This window comes from Struthio camelus, chromosome 1, assembly GCF_040807025.1.
Source record: "Struthio camelus isolate bStrCam1 chromosome 1, bStrCam1.hap1, whole genome shotgun sequence".
Classification (NCBI taxonomy): domain Eukaryota; kingdom Metazoa; phylum Chordata; class Aves; order Struthioniformes; family Struthionidae; genus Struthio; species Struthio camelus.
The window spans coordinates 220,587,087-220,603,311 of NC_090942.1; the positions used below are offsets into that span (position 1 = coordinate 220,587,087).

Sequence of the window (16,225 nt, forward strand, 5' to 3'; positions counted from 1 at the left end):
AAGTTCAGTGTAATTTTTATAAAACATTTGAAACTAACTATTTATTTATTTTTTTTTTCCGAAACGGTTGCTTTTGTCTGTGTTATCATCTGCTTAGTTTATGTCGGGCACAAGTGCAAATAGGTGAGAAAAAGGGATGGCAGCTTCGTATTTTTACAGCTCGCTTGTGAAGCGACAGTCGAAAACACTTGGATACTCCATATCTGTCAGTGCTCTGCAGTTTTTGGTCGCTATTCATATAGCGCAGTGAGACAGAATCACAGGGATAAGGGAAAGATCAGGGGAAGATTTCTCTCTGCAGTTTATTCTCTAGGCTTTGTTCAGTCCAATTTTAAATGGCTCAGGCGACTGGAGTGATTCAAGCTGTGACATTGTGGCAGGGTGCGAAACCAAATCTGACAGAGGTGTTACGACTGAAGGGTTGGTTTTGTTTGCTCTGAAATCTGTGGCAAACCTCTTGCTGGCTTCAGCTGAAACAGGATTGGGTCCTCAGAGTCATTCAGTTTGAATAAACTCAGCAAAAAGGGCCAAAGAGTCTCTGATGTACCATTACACTGTTAAAATCTCCTTCTGGCTTTCTCCCCTCTGTTTACAGGGTCCTCCAATGCAATCAAGACTCTCTGTGTAGAATCTAACAAAAGAAGCTAATTTTTCTGAGTGATAAAGTAGCCCTGGATTAGTAGTCCCTGTCCGATCAGTCTCTTGCATTCTTGCATTGCCTAGCGCTTTTTTCTCCCCCTTCCTTTTTATCCCGATACTGGAAGTGGAAGCTCTCCAGAGACATGCTTTCAAAAAAATCAATTAAGAGAGAAAAAGCTAACTGATTTTTTATTATTATTTTTATTGTTATTTTCTGGGTAAGATGGCCCATTAAACTTTGCCAGTCCCTAATGAAAGGCAAGTTTACTGCAGTCTGTTTTACCACGCTCTTTCAAAATTGTTTCCCTTGTTGTCTTAATGTTATAGCTTTCTTTTTTTATTTCTCCTTACTTACAGATAAAATAACATTTATTTAAATAATTTATTTTTGGGTAATTTGGATTAGTTTCATTTTCCGAAGTGTTATTCTGGATTTCTAACTGGTTCAGCAGGAGCTATTGAGCTCAAATTAGTTGTAAATCAGTTTCTACTATGTTCTTCCAGGTGCCCAAAGACAAGGATTTATCGCATCACTGGATGTAAAATAGACAGAATGAACAGAAAATTATTCATAGGTAAGAAGAGCGTTTCTGAGCATGTGTTATATAAGGCCATCCAAACTCTGTAAGCTGAGTCCTGGAGGGAGAGTCTGCCACAGACTTCTATCTGTTAGGAACAGACTGTTCTGAGCAGGAAATGTAGATTTTTGGGCAACATTGGGTTATTTTGTTCTAATTTCTTTGTATTGAGGAGAAAAGATTAGAGTAATGGTTCTGGGAGGGTCCAGAGAGCCCGTTCACAACTGAGGCCAGGCAGAAGAGATTTAGGAAAGATCTGCCAAGCAAAGTTGCAGACCAGGGCTGCTTGCTAGTACTGGCAGCGAACAAGAGGCAGCAACCGTTATTCCAGGCTCAACACGTTCTGTGATTTCTGCAGGAACTTTGCTGCTGTCTGAACGCACGCTCTCGTGTCCTTGCGATGTTTGCCTGCCTTTACCGTGCTACTTTCCACTCCTCCTGGGCTGTCAGCAAGTTCCTGCAGGCTCTGAAGGCCTAGGTGATAAAGCAATGTTTGTGACCCCATCCTCCTCCACAGTTTTTCCTTTCTCTCAGTGGTGCCCCTCTAGTTTTCCCTGGGTACCCTGTTCCTTGTCTGCACCGCTGCTCTGATGACTGTATTTCACAAGGCACAGTTGCTGGTTGCGATTTCCAGTAAAGATGGAGCAGTGATCTTGGGCACTGAAGAAGTATCTAGCCTGCCTGCCTGCCCTTGATTTATGTTGGCTGTGTGGGATCAAGCAGGGAAGGGTCTTCTGAAAACAAGGTGAATAATTAAGCAGATAGAGGTTGGGATCATGGGGGTAAGGGGAGAAGAGGAGGGAGTAGGACTAGCTGTTCCAAGAAACGTCTGGGAAGGAATAGGGACAGGGATCGGCTTTTTAGACTGTTGGTAAGAGGAAGCTCTGATGTAGAGAGACGTGGATAAGACTGACCTGAGAGATTAGAAGAGGCAATTCTGACTTGAGTGCCATGCTTAATTTTGGAGCACGTTGATAATGTCTTTAATATCTAATTGCTATCATGGTACTCATTTCTCTCCACAGATTCCTGCAAACTGTAGGATTAAAATGTAAACAGTCACATCCTGGTGTGAATTAGTGCTGACCCAAAGCATTCAAAGCTCATGCATTTGAATATGTTTTCTATCTAAGGTTACCAATGGCTAGTCATAATTTTTCAAGAAACAAAACTCTTCAGTTCACTGAGAGAGTGCCATAAAATCTGTCAAAACCAGGGATCAGGGCAGCTCCACAGAAACTTACAGCAAAGACCAGTGACTCTCCTCCCCCGCCCCCAATCTTTTTAAGCTCTGAATCAGTAGTAGGCCTCGAAACTGAGATATATGTGTTCAGATTCAGCTTTTAGGTAATGAATCAAAGACTGAGCTCATTGTTAAGCCATGGACCCATCTGTATTTTATGACTTCCAGAGATACATACATAAGGCATCCCAAATCAGATAGTCACTTGTGGCTTCCCTAGTGTTCACCCTCACTTGCTTACTCCTTACCAAAGTACTAAGCGCTCTTAGCTGTTGCTGTGCAATTTCCTGGCTAAAGGAGCTCTGGAATGTAAAACTGTATTCATCACCAGACGTTTTGCCAGATTCCAGGACTTCAGTGAAGCGGTAAAAGATCATTTAAAATTGGAATGGCATGGAGAGTCCTCTGAGTGTTCAGTCAATTTTAGATAACTCAACCAACAAGAAACTAACCCTTAAAGAGCACCTGAATGATCTGGGATTTAAGCCTCAAAAATTGTACCAGGTTGTAATTACTAAAATATCTGCACTACCCCCACACACTGTGATTCTTTACTGTAAGCTTCTTGATACAAGAGGTGAAGGGCCAAGTGGTATGTGGGAACATCTCTAGTATGATGCTTTAACCATTTATCCAGAATTAATCAACTGAAATATATAGCTAAATACTGAGAAATGGTTTTGCAGAAACAGTAAATGCATAAGGTGGATTTTTGATTTCAGCTGACAAAACTGCAGATGCTACTAGGATAGAACAAATGTAATTTGAAGGCAGGTTTGCTAAAACAAAGCAGTTTTAGTTTGCTAGAATGGCAGTCCTGGTTCTTATCCCTGTGCTCAGCCTCATTCGAGGTGGGGGAGTCTTAGCAAATTGGATTGGGTTGAATCCCTTCATGTAAACTGGCCAAGATTTAAACCATTTCTGCAGGACGGTAAGAAAGGCATGTTGATGTTAAATATGCTCCAGACGTAATGTGCTACTTTTGTATGTTTTGGAGCTGGTTCTAGTTTTCTTTGCAATAGCTTTTATGTGCCGCCTAACATAGCGATAGGTAAGACCGGAATGAGGCCTTGCTGTTCACCACCAGTCAGGTGTTCCAGCCCTTTCATCATTTTGCTGCTTGGGTTTTCTGGCAATGAAACCCCCTAAAACTAGTTGGGGAATCGAAGGACTCTTGCTGCTGTGCAGTCTGACATGCTTTTTTTGCATGTTCATTTAGAGAAAACATTGACTATGGTGCCTCCCAGATTTGCATCCGGAAACACATTTTCCACTGCTTTAATCCACTTGAGACAAAATGGACTTAAAAGGAGATTGTTCTGATTTGGAAGTGTTTTATGTACACTCTGCAGAGCCGTACAAGCTTATACAATATGTAGGGCAGTGATGAATCACGGTCTGTCGTCTTCATTGCTTCACACCACTATAACAACATTAATTTTGCTGGACTGACTTTTGATTTACTGGGTGAGAAACCTCCAAGCAATAATATGTTGACCCACTATCGCCTTCAGTTTTGCTTGCTATTGCTATGTCTTCTCAGTGAGCCCTTTGGCAGAGGAACTTTATAATTGTGTATATTATGTCAAGAGGAGTGTCAAGAGGATGAGGCCAGCCTCTTCTCCGTGGTGCCCAGCAACAGGACAAGAGGCAACGGGCAGAAACTGAACCACAGGAAGTTCCATCTGAACCTGAGAAAAAACTTCTTCCCTGTGAGGGTGACGGAGCATTGGAACAGGTTGCTCAGAGAGGTAGTGGAGTCTCCTTCGCTGGAGATATTCAAAACCCGTCTGGATGTGATCCTGGGCAATATGCTCTAGGTGACCCTGCTGGAGCAGGGAGGTTGGACTAGATGATCTCCAGAGGTCCCATCCAACCTAAACGATTCTGTGATTCTGTGATATGTGATTACAGGATTTTGTGTGTGTGTGTGTGGTTTTTTTTTTTTTTCCCCCCAATCCTTATCTGACTACTAAGACTTAGAGACTTGTAATCAGTTTTCTCCATATATATGATAATTCTTCAAGACATTCATAAGCTCAAGTTTTTTCCATGTAGGCTGAGGCCAATTAGTCTATATTTGCTAGAGCAGATTAGAGGGGTGGAGGGATGATTGCAGGTAGCTAAGCTATTACATCATAGCAAGTTACTGTCCCTCAGCTGAGATGTAGCTTCTGGTGATTTCACATACCCTTTTGTTCCCCATGCGTTGTGCCAGCCCTGGTATTTGGGGATTTGATCTGGCTGAAAAACAGCCAGGAAAAATCTCAGATGGCTCAGTTCCCTGATCCCTTCCATTATCTACCTGCACAAATAGCCGTACTGGCACAGTGCAGGGGGTGGCTCAGGAGCAGAGGCACACAGCAGGGGAAGAACCATCAATGCCCATACTGCTGTCAAAGAGTAAATCGTTAAGGTATGCCCCACCAAAGCTGGAGCGCTCACTTTACTCTGTCTGAAGTGGAGGAAAATGAGGTTCTTAAATGATTGCTCTAAAATCAATTGCTTAACAGAGTCGGTCTTTGAGGCTAGGGCCTGGTGCCAGGCTTCTTCCCACAGAACACAAGAGACCCTTTTGAGGTGTAAGAAAATAACCCTCCCCCCCCCCCTTACTGGAAAGGGGCCATAAGAATTTATTCTGAGTACAAGGCAAGATGGAGCCTTCCCTGGAAAAAAAAAAAACTGAGCGCTTTCTCTGCTTTGAGTGCTTATAACGCAAATAAAATGATCTGCGTTTCACTCATTCCTTTCTCAAGCACCTAATTCTGTTCGGCAGTAGTAGGTCTATATCCCATTCTGATGCTCTGCATGGACGTTGCAAGCGCCTCTTCCTCCTTTTGTTTGGGAACTCTGTCCGAAACATCCAACAATTTACTGGGACAAAGGCGTGCTGAAATTTGGCTAAATTCAGAAAACTGTGAGTCTCAGAATCTCAGAATATCCCTTTACGGTGTCTCTTTAGGGTTCCAGGTTACTGCAGAATAGAATAGCAATGGAACAAAAGCGTACAATTCAGGATGTTTTGGAGAAGTCCCTTGGCGATGAATTTACAAAGATTTCATTGAAACAATTTCTGAATTGAGTTAACCTGTGTATAGATAAAGTCTTTTCTCAGCTTTAATTGGTCTTAGAAACAGCTATAATTAAAGTACAATATTATCTCATGCAGCTTTAAGTACTTTTATACAGGTATTACATACAGTTGTAGTAGGGGCTGTTAGAGCCATCCACGAGCTGATACAGATGCATATGGACCAGGCCTTAAGTCAGCTGCTGTGAATATCTTACACAATTGTTCTTGATATTATTGATAAATGGTTGAATGAATGTATTTTTAAAACTGTCTTGTTGGACAAGGCCTGTTTACGAGTGCTTTGGACTGATCTCTTGCTATGTTTCAAAACTCTTTTTTTTTTTTTTAGTTCCCAGCCATCCACATTTTATAGCAGCCACATTTTTTTCTTAAGAGGCTTTTTGAGACCTAGCATGGTACAAGAGGAAGTTAATCCTCAGGTCTCAGCAAAGCTCTGAAAGATAACGTTCAGTTTTGCCTTCAGCGCCGATGGTGGGCCCCCCCCCCCCTTTTTTTTTTTTTGGCATCTGACATGCAAGCTCAGCTGTGGGCTTTTCTCCTCGCTTCCCTGCCTGCAGCAGTCTCGTCCGCCCGACTCCCGTTAACTGCGGGGTTCTTGATACCGGCTGGTGGTAGCTGCCTTTGTAGTGAAGTAACTGATACACTGACATTAACAACCTTTATGTTGTGTCCGGATGACAGGCTATGTCCAGGCAGCGCTGTAGCTGTGTTCGTGCAATCTGTGAGAATGGTTCGGAATTAAATTTTAAATTTAATTTAATAGCTGTGAGTACATCAAAGCGTGCAATTCCGCAACAGGTTAAGCTGATCGAAACCAGCTCTTTTGCAGTCCCGCTCTGTACCCATCCTGCACTTGCTTTCTGCTTTCCTCCATTCATTCGATCAGGTCTGTGGAGTGAGTTTTCTGCTTGATTTAGCTCCTGAACCAGCTTATAGAACGGAGAAACGTTGGTCCGAGAGAGAACGGCGAGACCGCGGCGGTGTTTTCTTAACTTGCCCGATGCGGGCGCGCTGTCTTTGAAAGGCAGCTCTGTTGTGCCTCTTTCCCTTCTGGCTGTACCCGCTTGTTTCACTGCGCCGTTTTACAGAGGTGTATCTAGACAGCCTGCCCACCGCCTTACCAGGCCCGTGCTCCTGGCCGTACAACTTGTCCATCTGCGGTATCAAATCCCCTTTTTTTTTTTTTTTTTACTCCCCCTCTCGGCACGGCCGCCCCCCCCGGAGCCAATGGCCGCGGCAAGGCGGGGAGGGCCAAGGGAGGCGGCGCCGCGCCCACAATAGGGGCGGCTGGAGGGCGGCGCGGCGGGCGGAGAGCCGGGCGGCACCTTGCAGCGGGCGGAAGGTGAGTCCCGCCGGGCTGGGGAAGAAGGGGGATTTCCTCGCCGCCGCTTGCTGGTTTGTAGCCGGGAAGTTTGCAAAGGGGCTGAGAGACCGGGCTTTTTTTTTTTTTTTTTGGCGGGGTGAAGGAGGGAGATACTCAGTCTTCCCCCCCCCCCCCCCGGTTCATTCATTTAACAAAGGGAGTTGTCCCCGGGCCCAGGCTTTGCAAGAGAGAGAGAGCAGGTTTAGGGTCCCTGGGCAGAGGGTTGCAGTGCAAAGGGCGGAAGGGAGCGATCGGGGCTCAGCCCTTGACTTTCTGCTGAGCGGAGGCAGCCTGTCCTGGTTCAGCCTGGAGGCAGCGGGGACGGGCTGCGTGTATGTGTGTGCGTGTGTGCGTGTGCTTTAGGCAAACACAAAGAACTGAAGAGCTGGACCCTTTGCTGGGCGATGGGGTGATGGAGCCCCTGGCTTTGTGTGGTCGGTGGCCAGGGATGGGGAGGGGGGCGTGTGTCTCTCCCTTCCCTTCCCCCCCCCCCGCCCCTACCTTCAGATCGTGCCTTTTTGCTGTTAAAGTACTGTTAAAAGGAAAGCTGAACTTGGGATGATGAGATAACTCGGGTTGAAAGGGACCTTAGGAGGTCTGTAGTCCAGCCCCCTGCTCAAAGCAGGGTCTTCTGCCTGGGAAGTGGGTGGCTGTGAAGGGACATCTCTGGGTGCTCTTGGGTGTTCCTGGGAGCCTGCAGGAAAGGCAGCGCCAGCAGGACAAGCCCTTTGGGGCACTGAGGCTTGTTTCTTGCTCCGTGCATGGAAATGCCCTAACCCACGGCTCTGCTGTGCCTGCAGTCCCTGTTCTTGATGCTTTTGTTGTCCGGAGGGCTTAACATTCATGACTGTGGGGAATAGCTGGCTCCGTCCGTCTGCGTGTCATGGTGCATCTGCTCCCACTGAGCATTACTCGATCCTTACTCAGGCACTACCTCCAGGAGTTTTTCTTCAGCAACAAGACCGATAAATAAATAGACGTCCAAATCTGGCTCTTTGCTGGGGCTTGTTACACGTTGTAAGGCTTGTGTGTTATGCAGTGATAGGTACATTTTATATGCATAAGACTAATTGCAAAAGCTGTTTAGTTTTGTTTAAGCTTCTCAAAGTGAAAGTGGGTATTGGAGTTTGCTGAAATGGCTGTGTGCTGGGCACAGGCGGAAGAGTGTTTGTTCTCTTTGCTTGCACTTACTCTTTGTACAGTGACTCACAGATGCCTTTCGCCAAACTACTTCCCCCTTCTCCATACCTGGAGTTTCTTGGTGTTGCACACACTACCTGGCAGAGTAGGGAGCATCTTCACGCCTGCTCCTCTTAACATCCTGGCGTGTAGGTGGCTTAAGCTGGCTCACGGCTTTTCAGGGTAAGGCTGAAAAAAACCTCCTCTTTGTGCAGCAGATCTTGCGCGTGTCAGCTGGATGCTTAGAAACTGCCTTTCCCTGTGCATTTTCTGCAGATTAGTCAGAGAAGTAAAGCTCGTCTCCGCGGGGAGAACAGACAGCAAAGGGGAACTTTACATGCGTTCTAATACCGAATCTCTTAAACTATGAAACGCTCTTGTCTTGTATCGTGGGACAGAACTAGTTTTTACCTGTGTGGTATAACAATGCTGTACTTTGGAAATAGAGATTGATAAGCTAGGTGAGTGTTTAGCTTTCCCAAGTCGTATGGGAAGAGACTAGTTTCTTTAAATGGGATGATATAGCTACCTTTCTTAGACTTGGAAATTTTGGGCTTTTTGGAAAAGCCAAAAATAAGAGGAAAGTGCTCATGTACCATGACAGCATGAATGCTTTGACTGGCTTTAGGGAATACTGTGCAACTTCAGATGTTGCTCAGAGAAGAAGAAATTAGAAGAAATGTGTGACAAGCTTAGCTCATCATCCGCAAGGGGAAAAGCATTGTTTGTTTATTGTTGTTTTTTTTTTTGACTGCCTTTCTTGCACTAGGTCCAAAACTGATGCCGACTTTTTTGTCGAAAAGGTGAAAGAACCGTGTGATTACTACTGATTCTTATGTATTTTTTTCCTAAGCCTGTACAGATCTTCTCTCTCAGCTCTGACTACAAGCGCATGGCTTTCACCTGGCTTGCTAACTAATTCTTTCTTTTAATATGAATAAGCTGCATCTGGATTTCTCTCTCCTGTGCACTTGCCTCACTTCCTACCTGTGGGAAGTTTTCTAATTTCAAAAGTTAATTGTTACAGCCTAGTTCCCTTATATTCCTAAGAGTATGCAGAGCCCTCTGTAGCTGAAATAGACTTTTCAAGGTAGCAAAATACAGAAATGATCCAGGGCTCCGCCCTTAAAGCGATCTGGGTTTACAGTTCATCCTGTCAGCAGCGGATGATAACAGAAGCAAACAGACTGTAAAGGTTTCGAGAAACAACCTCTCTTTGTTAGGAGGTACAAGAAATGGACTGAGACTAAACAACTGAAAGCGCAAGTCATGTTTCTTCAAACCCTAGTCTGTTGTTAGTCCTTTGACAGGTACAAGAATATGTCTCATTGGCATTCACATCCGTGTGAAGCCCAAAGAATATTGTGTGCCAGAGCCATATTGCATGAAAAAGCCTTTTTCTGTGCTTGGCAAGGAACTGGACTCATTTTCTCAGCCTGATGTCTTGACCTGTATAGGAGTTGGGGTGAACTTGCACATGTTCTGTTTGATACCGAGGGCTTGTTCTTATGGAGAAAATCACTGGTCCAGTTTGTTGTCTCTCATATGCTTCTACCTGGTTCTCACCTGGGGGGGATACTACTTTGAAACCTTGTTTCCAGAGATGGAAATGGCCTGGTTCCATTGACTTCAGTGGCAACCAAACGGGGACTGTCAGCAGTACATAAGTCACTGTGATCAATTCTTCCCTTCTAAGTATAAGGCATGCGATGCTCTTTAGGAATGGATAGCTTAAAACCCCCTGATGTCACTAATAGCTAACCAAGCCTTTGCTCAAACTGAAGTCCAAGCTTTAAATTGCTGAATTCGGGTGCAGCTGTGCATGGCCCCGGGTAGATGTGGGCACCATGGCTGTAGTGGCAACAATCAATCCTGCTGCTGCTGGTAGCAACTGCTCCTGACTTTGTGCAGGGCAGGAAGCTTACTTTTGTCCTGTCCTTCCCCATGCAGCTCGGTAAGAGCCATAGATAGAGTCTTTAGGTCCTCCCACACTGTCTCCTTTGCAACACGTGGCTGCGGGTTGCATATGACAGTTTGGGGCCCTTCATGGGATTCATCTGATGAACACACAGATGCTCAGAACCGAGCTCGTCTCCCCCGGCTCCCTGTGCAATCGGAGGAGAGGAAAGGGCCGTTTTAGGACGTGCTACTTATCTTCCTCTAGTAGGCGTTTTAAAATAGGTCAGATGAGTTGCGTTCTAGAGATGCTGATTTCTCTTTGTAGTCATCGTGGACTCCTTTATTTCACGTGTATTGCATTGTACGTGGCAGTGGGTAGGTGAGATGATTTTCGCTAACTCAGCTCGCTTTGGGGGTGCAGGTAGGCAGTTGTTCTAGCAAGCCTACTGGAAGGCACTGTAGTCACATAGCTTTCATGAATTCCCTTCATTTTAGCACTTGTTTGTTAGGGTGGGGAGAACGGGAAACAAGTCGTCTGATTAAGTGCATTTACAGAGGAATTTGAAGGAAAAAAGTATTCAGTTCTGTTTTATGTACCAATATACTTCCAGGAAATTGTCTAGGGTCTGGAATAGCTGCGTTAACTGGCTATCCAAGCGTTCTAGCTTTCAGTCTTGTAGCTAAAGATGGATTTTTATTTTTTTTTTAAATATCTCTTGCATCTAGGTTGAGGTGCAAGTTAAACAATAACTTTCTTTCCACAGTTTCTTTCCTCCTTGCAATCTGTGCTCTTTGAACCTAGTGCATAACTGTTATAACTTGCCACTCTTCTACTGGTATAACTACCTTGAAATCACTATTTTTCCTGCTTCCCATCTAGCATCAGTGAAGTCAAGTGGCGGCAAATCAGGCCTCCTTTTTTCATCTTAGGCTTTAAAAAAGGAAGGGAAACAAAAAGCTATGTATGGGACAGAAGAAAGGTATTGTCTTGGGAAAGGCAGACAAAATCAGAAGACTGTAGAAGCAGGGACCAAAGGTACTCTGAAAAGAAATGATTTCTACTACGGTAGCCTTTTGTGATCCCAGTTACAATGTGAGAGCTATTGGACCTAATATCCTGTGACTACCTTGAAGTATATGACATCTAGCTGCAAACATCTCCTTGATCTAGGTAGGACTAGAGGCAAATCCAGTGGTAAGTACATGCTGTGTGCAGGTCCATGAGGGCTAATGTGGGGCATAAAATCATGCCTTGTGTTCTCCTCATTTTCTATAAAGTCAGTCCATACCTATAATTGAGGCAGATGGTAGGGAAGGAAAAAATATTATTCCTGTTGTGTGTGTGTGTGTCTGTATACCTATGTTGCGGGGGAGGTTGCAGAAGTTCACGATAAGCGTTGTTTCCTGCTTGTAGGAGCTTGGTATACGTAGATAGAGCTCAGCTTTATAGCTGTGGTCATGAGCTGTAAAATCCCGGCATTTAAAGGCTTTATAGAGGGCAGCAGGGAGAAGGAAAATCAAATATGAAAGGTTAGGAGAGAGACTGGCAGACCGGTTTGCTAAGGTGTCACAGCACCACTGTTGGACTTTGAGTTGCTTTCTCTAAGCATCAGCGTGGCTTTGAACTATCGACTCTCTTAATGACTGTAAGCGACATAAAAGTATTTTAGATAATACCTCTTTTACGAGACCAAGTCTGTTTCTGATGGCTTATGTTCTGTTCATGAAATAGGAAGTGGATTATGAAATAGCTTTCATTTGAACTGGTGTCTTGCTGTATGTGGTTTTTCCTCTTAATTTGCTTATAGAAAGCTTTGTGGAATGCGAAATACCCTCTCACTTCTTTAGCATAAAGTATTTCTAACATGGGTTATTTTCTGTACCTATACGTTACCAAATAGTACGTTTTCTGCTGATCTTAAAGCATGAGTGCCTTGGTCATTTAACGTGAACTCCTTCATTGCGTGGAGAAGTGTACAACTTGTACAACTTAATTTCGATTTGATTTCCCTACCTTTCTGTAAGGGAACAGTATGCTGTTTCACCATCAAGTTCAATATGAAGGCTTTGTGCCAGAATGAATTCATCATTTTCTTTTGGTAGGTATTTCAAGAATGTCTTATTTCCGTCTTGCTTTGGAAAAGCTAGAATTCAGAGCTGAGCTTTGAGTTCATATGCATCCATAATTCAGACTCGTTTGGGAGGAAAGAAAAGCTGATTTTTTTCTACTAAACAGCTATATTGACTTTAAAGACTCCTGCCACCTAACTCTCTGGTCATAGCGCTGATATCAAATGTTTTTGCACCTGTATAGCCCACCTGACAGGCGGAAAGACCTTGGTTTTGTCTTGAATCTTAAATATGAGTGATCAGAATACAGGAGGAAAAAAAAAAAAAAAGAGACGATGGGGGCGGGGGGGTGGAGTAGATCCCTCTTCTCTTCCCCTTGAGTAAATCCTATTTTTACTACTGAAGCTATTGGATTCGTTTCAGCTCAAGGCTCTGCTCTGACCTCAATGTAAAGTGCAGCTCCAAGGCGGCTGGTTTGAGGCCGTTACTGAGCTCTGTGACCCTGCGTGTTGAGGAAGAGGAAAAAATATGAATCAAGGCTGATAATGTATCTTTTGCCTTTCTAGTTCATTAAGCTGCTCACCTAAGCAGCCCCTTCAAATTAAAAGCCGGATTTAAAAGTCAGGCAGGAGGTGCAATGACCAGGGAGCTCATACCACAAAAAAGGGAATTAGCAGCAGACTGACACATCAGGCTATGAAATGCAATATTGATTAATTCGTTAAAATTAATAAGACCCTCAATTATAGAACTCCCATGACATTTTTCGGCTCTTCTGGAAACAGAACAATTTATATGAACATATCCTTTAAGAAGCACCTAACTCGAGACAAATTTAAATGTAATTTCCTTCACGAACCCCAGATTATGTTAAATCTTAGCGGAGCCCAAGTTTGTCTGTGTTCTGCTTAGTAAAACGTTCCTTTTCATAGGTCAGTGGCACTGGAAGACTTAATCACAGTAGCATGTACTAGCTATAAAAGTTGCCTTAGTGAGAGTGGTCCAAACCACTGTATTATTGGACTAACAACACTGTAGTTAAGGTCAAAAATAAAAAGCAAATTTTCATATACATTCAAAAACAAGCGTAAAAGTCTTTCTGGACACAGTTTTAATTTTTTTTTCTTTTTTTTTTTTCTTTTGTAGATTTGAGTCTTGTATAACAGGTTCTTACCTGATAGGCACAAATAAAGTGTGATCAAATGAGAGATGAAGGAGGTTTTCTTCAGACTAGTTAATTTTTACCAAAACAGACAAGTTTATATAAAAGCAAAGCACATAGAAGGAAACTTATTTTGACTTAAACTCAGGAATTCAAGGGACAAGTTTGTGAAAGGGACTATGATCCTTAAAAAGGAGAAACATCAAATTTTCTGTAATTCTTCACAAGTATGTATATAGTCTCCATAATACAGAAACGTGGTTTTCAGACTACAGATCTGATTGCCTTGGGGACCCTTAAATGGCTTAAAGCTGGATTTCCAGTGTGAATCTGTATGCTTTACTAAGTATTGTGCTTTGTTAAATAATGTCTTTAATAAAGGATTTGCTGGAGCTGTGGTTTGAGCTACTCAAGTTCTTGGCACTTCTCCCTGAAATGAGAAACTGCTGTAGAAATATTCAGTTTTCATAGAGGAGTGAGGCTGGAGGAAGATGAAGATGTAAGATGAAGATCCTAGAGCGACTACTTAATGCAGGTTCTCCGATGGCTCTGGTGAACAGCAGTTCTCATAGATGTGGTCACTGCTGAGACTCTTTTCTGCAAACGTTTGGTTGAATGTTATTGCCAGACTGCCCAGAAGAACTGACTCCTCTGTTTAACCACCAAATGGGAACCGCGAGCCTGTAGCTCCTGTCCCAGTTTTGCCCTGCTGTTGTACTTGTCTTGGGTCCCACCTTGGAATAAGAGGACAGTTCAGCTTCAGTATCTGCTTCTCTGGCATCGTAGTCGCAGCAGCTCGCAGATGCTAACTGAAAAGCTTTGAGGGCTCAACCAGAACTGGCAGCCCAGAACTGAACGGTAATAGTGAAGCCCTTTGTCTAAGTCCTCTTGTGCCTGATATTCAAAGTAACTGCTAAGACTCTCTGGTAATATGTATGCATATTTTGAGCGTGTGAGTTAAGGTATTTGAGGCTTTCTGTTAAGCTCCAAGCTCTGGAGATGTGAAAGCGATGCAAAAATCTGTGTCATAGAAAGGAAACTTCTCCCACTCGTATCTGTAAAGGAAAATGACAGAATTTGATCCAAGTGTGTCTTGAAAACTTAAATAATGACATTTAAGCACCCAGAGACTTCAATCTGAGCCTCTAGTTCCTGATTTTGTGTGAGAAAGTGGTGGTATTTACCGCGTCCTAACGTGATTTTGTTAACAGTGTAGCTTAATTCTCCAAAATCACTGACATTTTCACTGGGAAAGCCAGAGAAGATGTGAGGGGGAGGAATGAGGAAGTGCTGCAGCACCAGCAAGAGGCCTATTGGATCACAGTTACGTTGGACTAATGAAAAATCTGCTTTTTAATTTCTGGCGCATCGAATTTCTCATTGTTGCATCAGCCTGTACATCAGGGTAATAAGGTGACTGGGAGAAATTGCAGTCTCTTACATTTCTACATTTCTTAAATTTAAATTCTTCTCTTATGCAATTTTGACTCCCTTGATAGCAGAAATAATGATTAAAAATGTTCTTCCAAGGTCTTCACAAAAGCAGCAAGATTATTCTCCGCTACTAGGCCAGTGCCAATAAAGTCTGAAAGAGTGGGAATAAATTACTTTTCCAGACCCACTTTAATCCCTTGCTCATGTTCCTAAACAAGATTTTTAAAGAGATTTGTATGAACAAAATTAAACTGACACTTTATCCTGATGAAGCTGTAGGCCAGCAGTGTCCGACTAGTATCTCTCCATTTTGTACCTGGGAGCACTGGCAAACGTATTAAACATAACTTGCATGGAGGGGTGGGAACGGACTAACTTTTGCCTTTTTTCTGCATGCTTTCCTTTGTGTCCAGTCTTTGCTTATGTCTCCTAAAGTCTTTTTTTTTTTTTTTCCCTCCCCTGCTCTGTTTCTACAGTAAAGTTGTTCATCTTGTGCCTAACCTGCTTTCCTTGGTTTCTCCGAAGATTGTTCACAGTGTGCTAATATGTTAGTGATCCTGAGGATGCCAGACAAACACGGGTGAACAGTGGGGAGGTGAAATGTTTTGTCCTCTCCCTGACAAAAAGCAGTCTCTTTTAGGGCTCAGGAGGAAAAGGAAGACTGGATAGGAGCAAAATCTTAGACTCGTTGCTTTGCTCTGTCAAGGAGCCAGTGCTGCTGATGGGATGTTTGGGAGTCTGTAAATGTGGACCGCATTCAGAAAGGCTGAGGAGGTGAGGGTGGTGCTGGGAATGACCGAAGGAGGACTCTTCTTTTTCTTTGGCCAGCAGGGGAAAAAAAAAAAAAAAAAAAAAAAGCTCAGATTGTGTCAGGGCTCCTCTGAAAGCGAGAAAGTCGAGCAGAAGCTGTATTTGTTTCTATGTAGACTGTCTTTAAATAGAGGCAGCTGGTCATAGGCGCTTCCTTTGAATTCTAGGTTCAATAAAGGCACGTCCTCCAGTCAGAAAAGGCAAAAGAGTATCATTTGTTAGAATTAAAAAACAGTGCCTAAATGCTTCAAGGAGTTGTCATCAAATGACTCACTGCACTCTCGTAATGGGACTTCTGGCTTTCAGATGAAAGTAATACTTGCTGAAACAGCATCCTGCCAGCTAATTCTGACAGTGCCCCCCTCCCAAAACTTATCTCCCGCTTGCTCATGGTGAAGTGGGGTTGGGGGAGGGGGGGAATTGGGGCAGAAGGAGAAGCCAAGGACAGCTTAAAAGATCAAAAACCTCGTTAGCTCTTCATTGCAGGCTTCTGAGTGCCTGCTTTTCCGTTTGCGCTGTGTTTCTCTAAGGTGCGCCTGAGTTGCAAAAGAAGAACATTCAGAAGTGTTGAGGTAGTTCTTACGTTTGTAAGAACTTAGTCATTGACTTACTCCAATCAAAAATGACTTTTGTGTGCTATGTCTTTTCTAAAGTTATTGGCTAGTTACAAAAATGCTGAAGCCGAAAATAGCTTGGTTTTCTTGGTATCCTGCTGAGGGGATCATCAGAGTGGCAATTTTTTGTTCTTTGTTTT

At 43.6% G+C, this 16,225-nt stretch overlaps 1 protein-coding gene and 1 long non-coding RNA gene across 9 annotated transcripts in view; both read left to right on the plus strand.

Moving 5' to 3' along the window:
* The first annotated feature begins 1,141 nt into the window (after positions 1-1,141).
* Positions 1,142-5,623, plus strand: LOC138065660 (uncharacterized). Its single transcript, XR_011138768.1, has 3 exons — positions 1,142-1,214; positions 1,576-1,695; positions 2,243-5,623. It is a non-coding gene; the product is annotated as an uncharacterized lncRNA (long non-coding RNA).
* A 1,205-nt stretch (positions 5,624-6,828) lies between these two features.
* The window catches only part of PAK1 (p21 (RAC1) activated kinase 1), a 73,959-nt gene continuing 64,562 nt past the window's right edge, over positions 6,829-16,225 (plus strand). For 2 of the 8 annotated variants that reach the window (XM_068930678.1, XM_068930679.1), the window contains exon 1: positions 6,829-6,896. The gene's annotated coding sequence lies outside the window, so the exon portion shown is untranslated. Of the gene's footprint in view, positions 6,950-8,163; positions 8,280-10,789; positions 11,191-16,225 lie in introns of those variants that run through there. The other 6 variants (XM_068930681.1, XM_068930680.1, XM_068930683.1 and 3 more) reach the window with 5 other exon arrangements.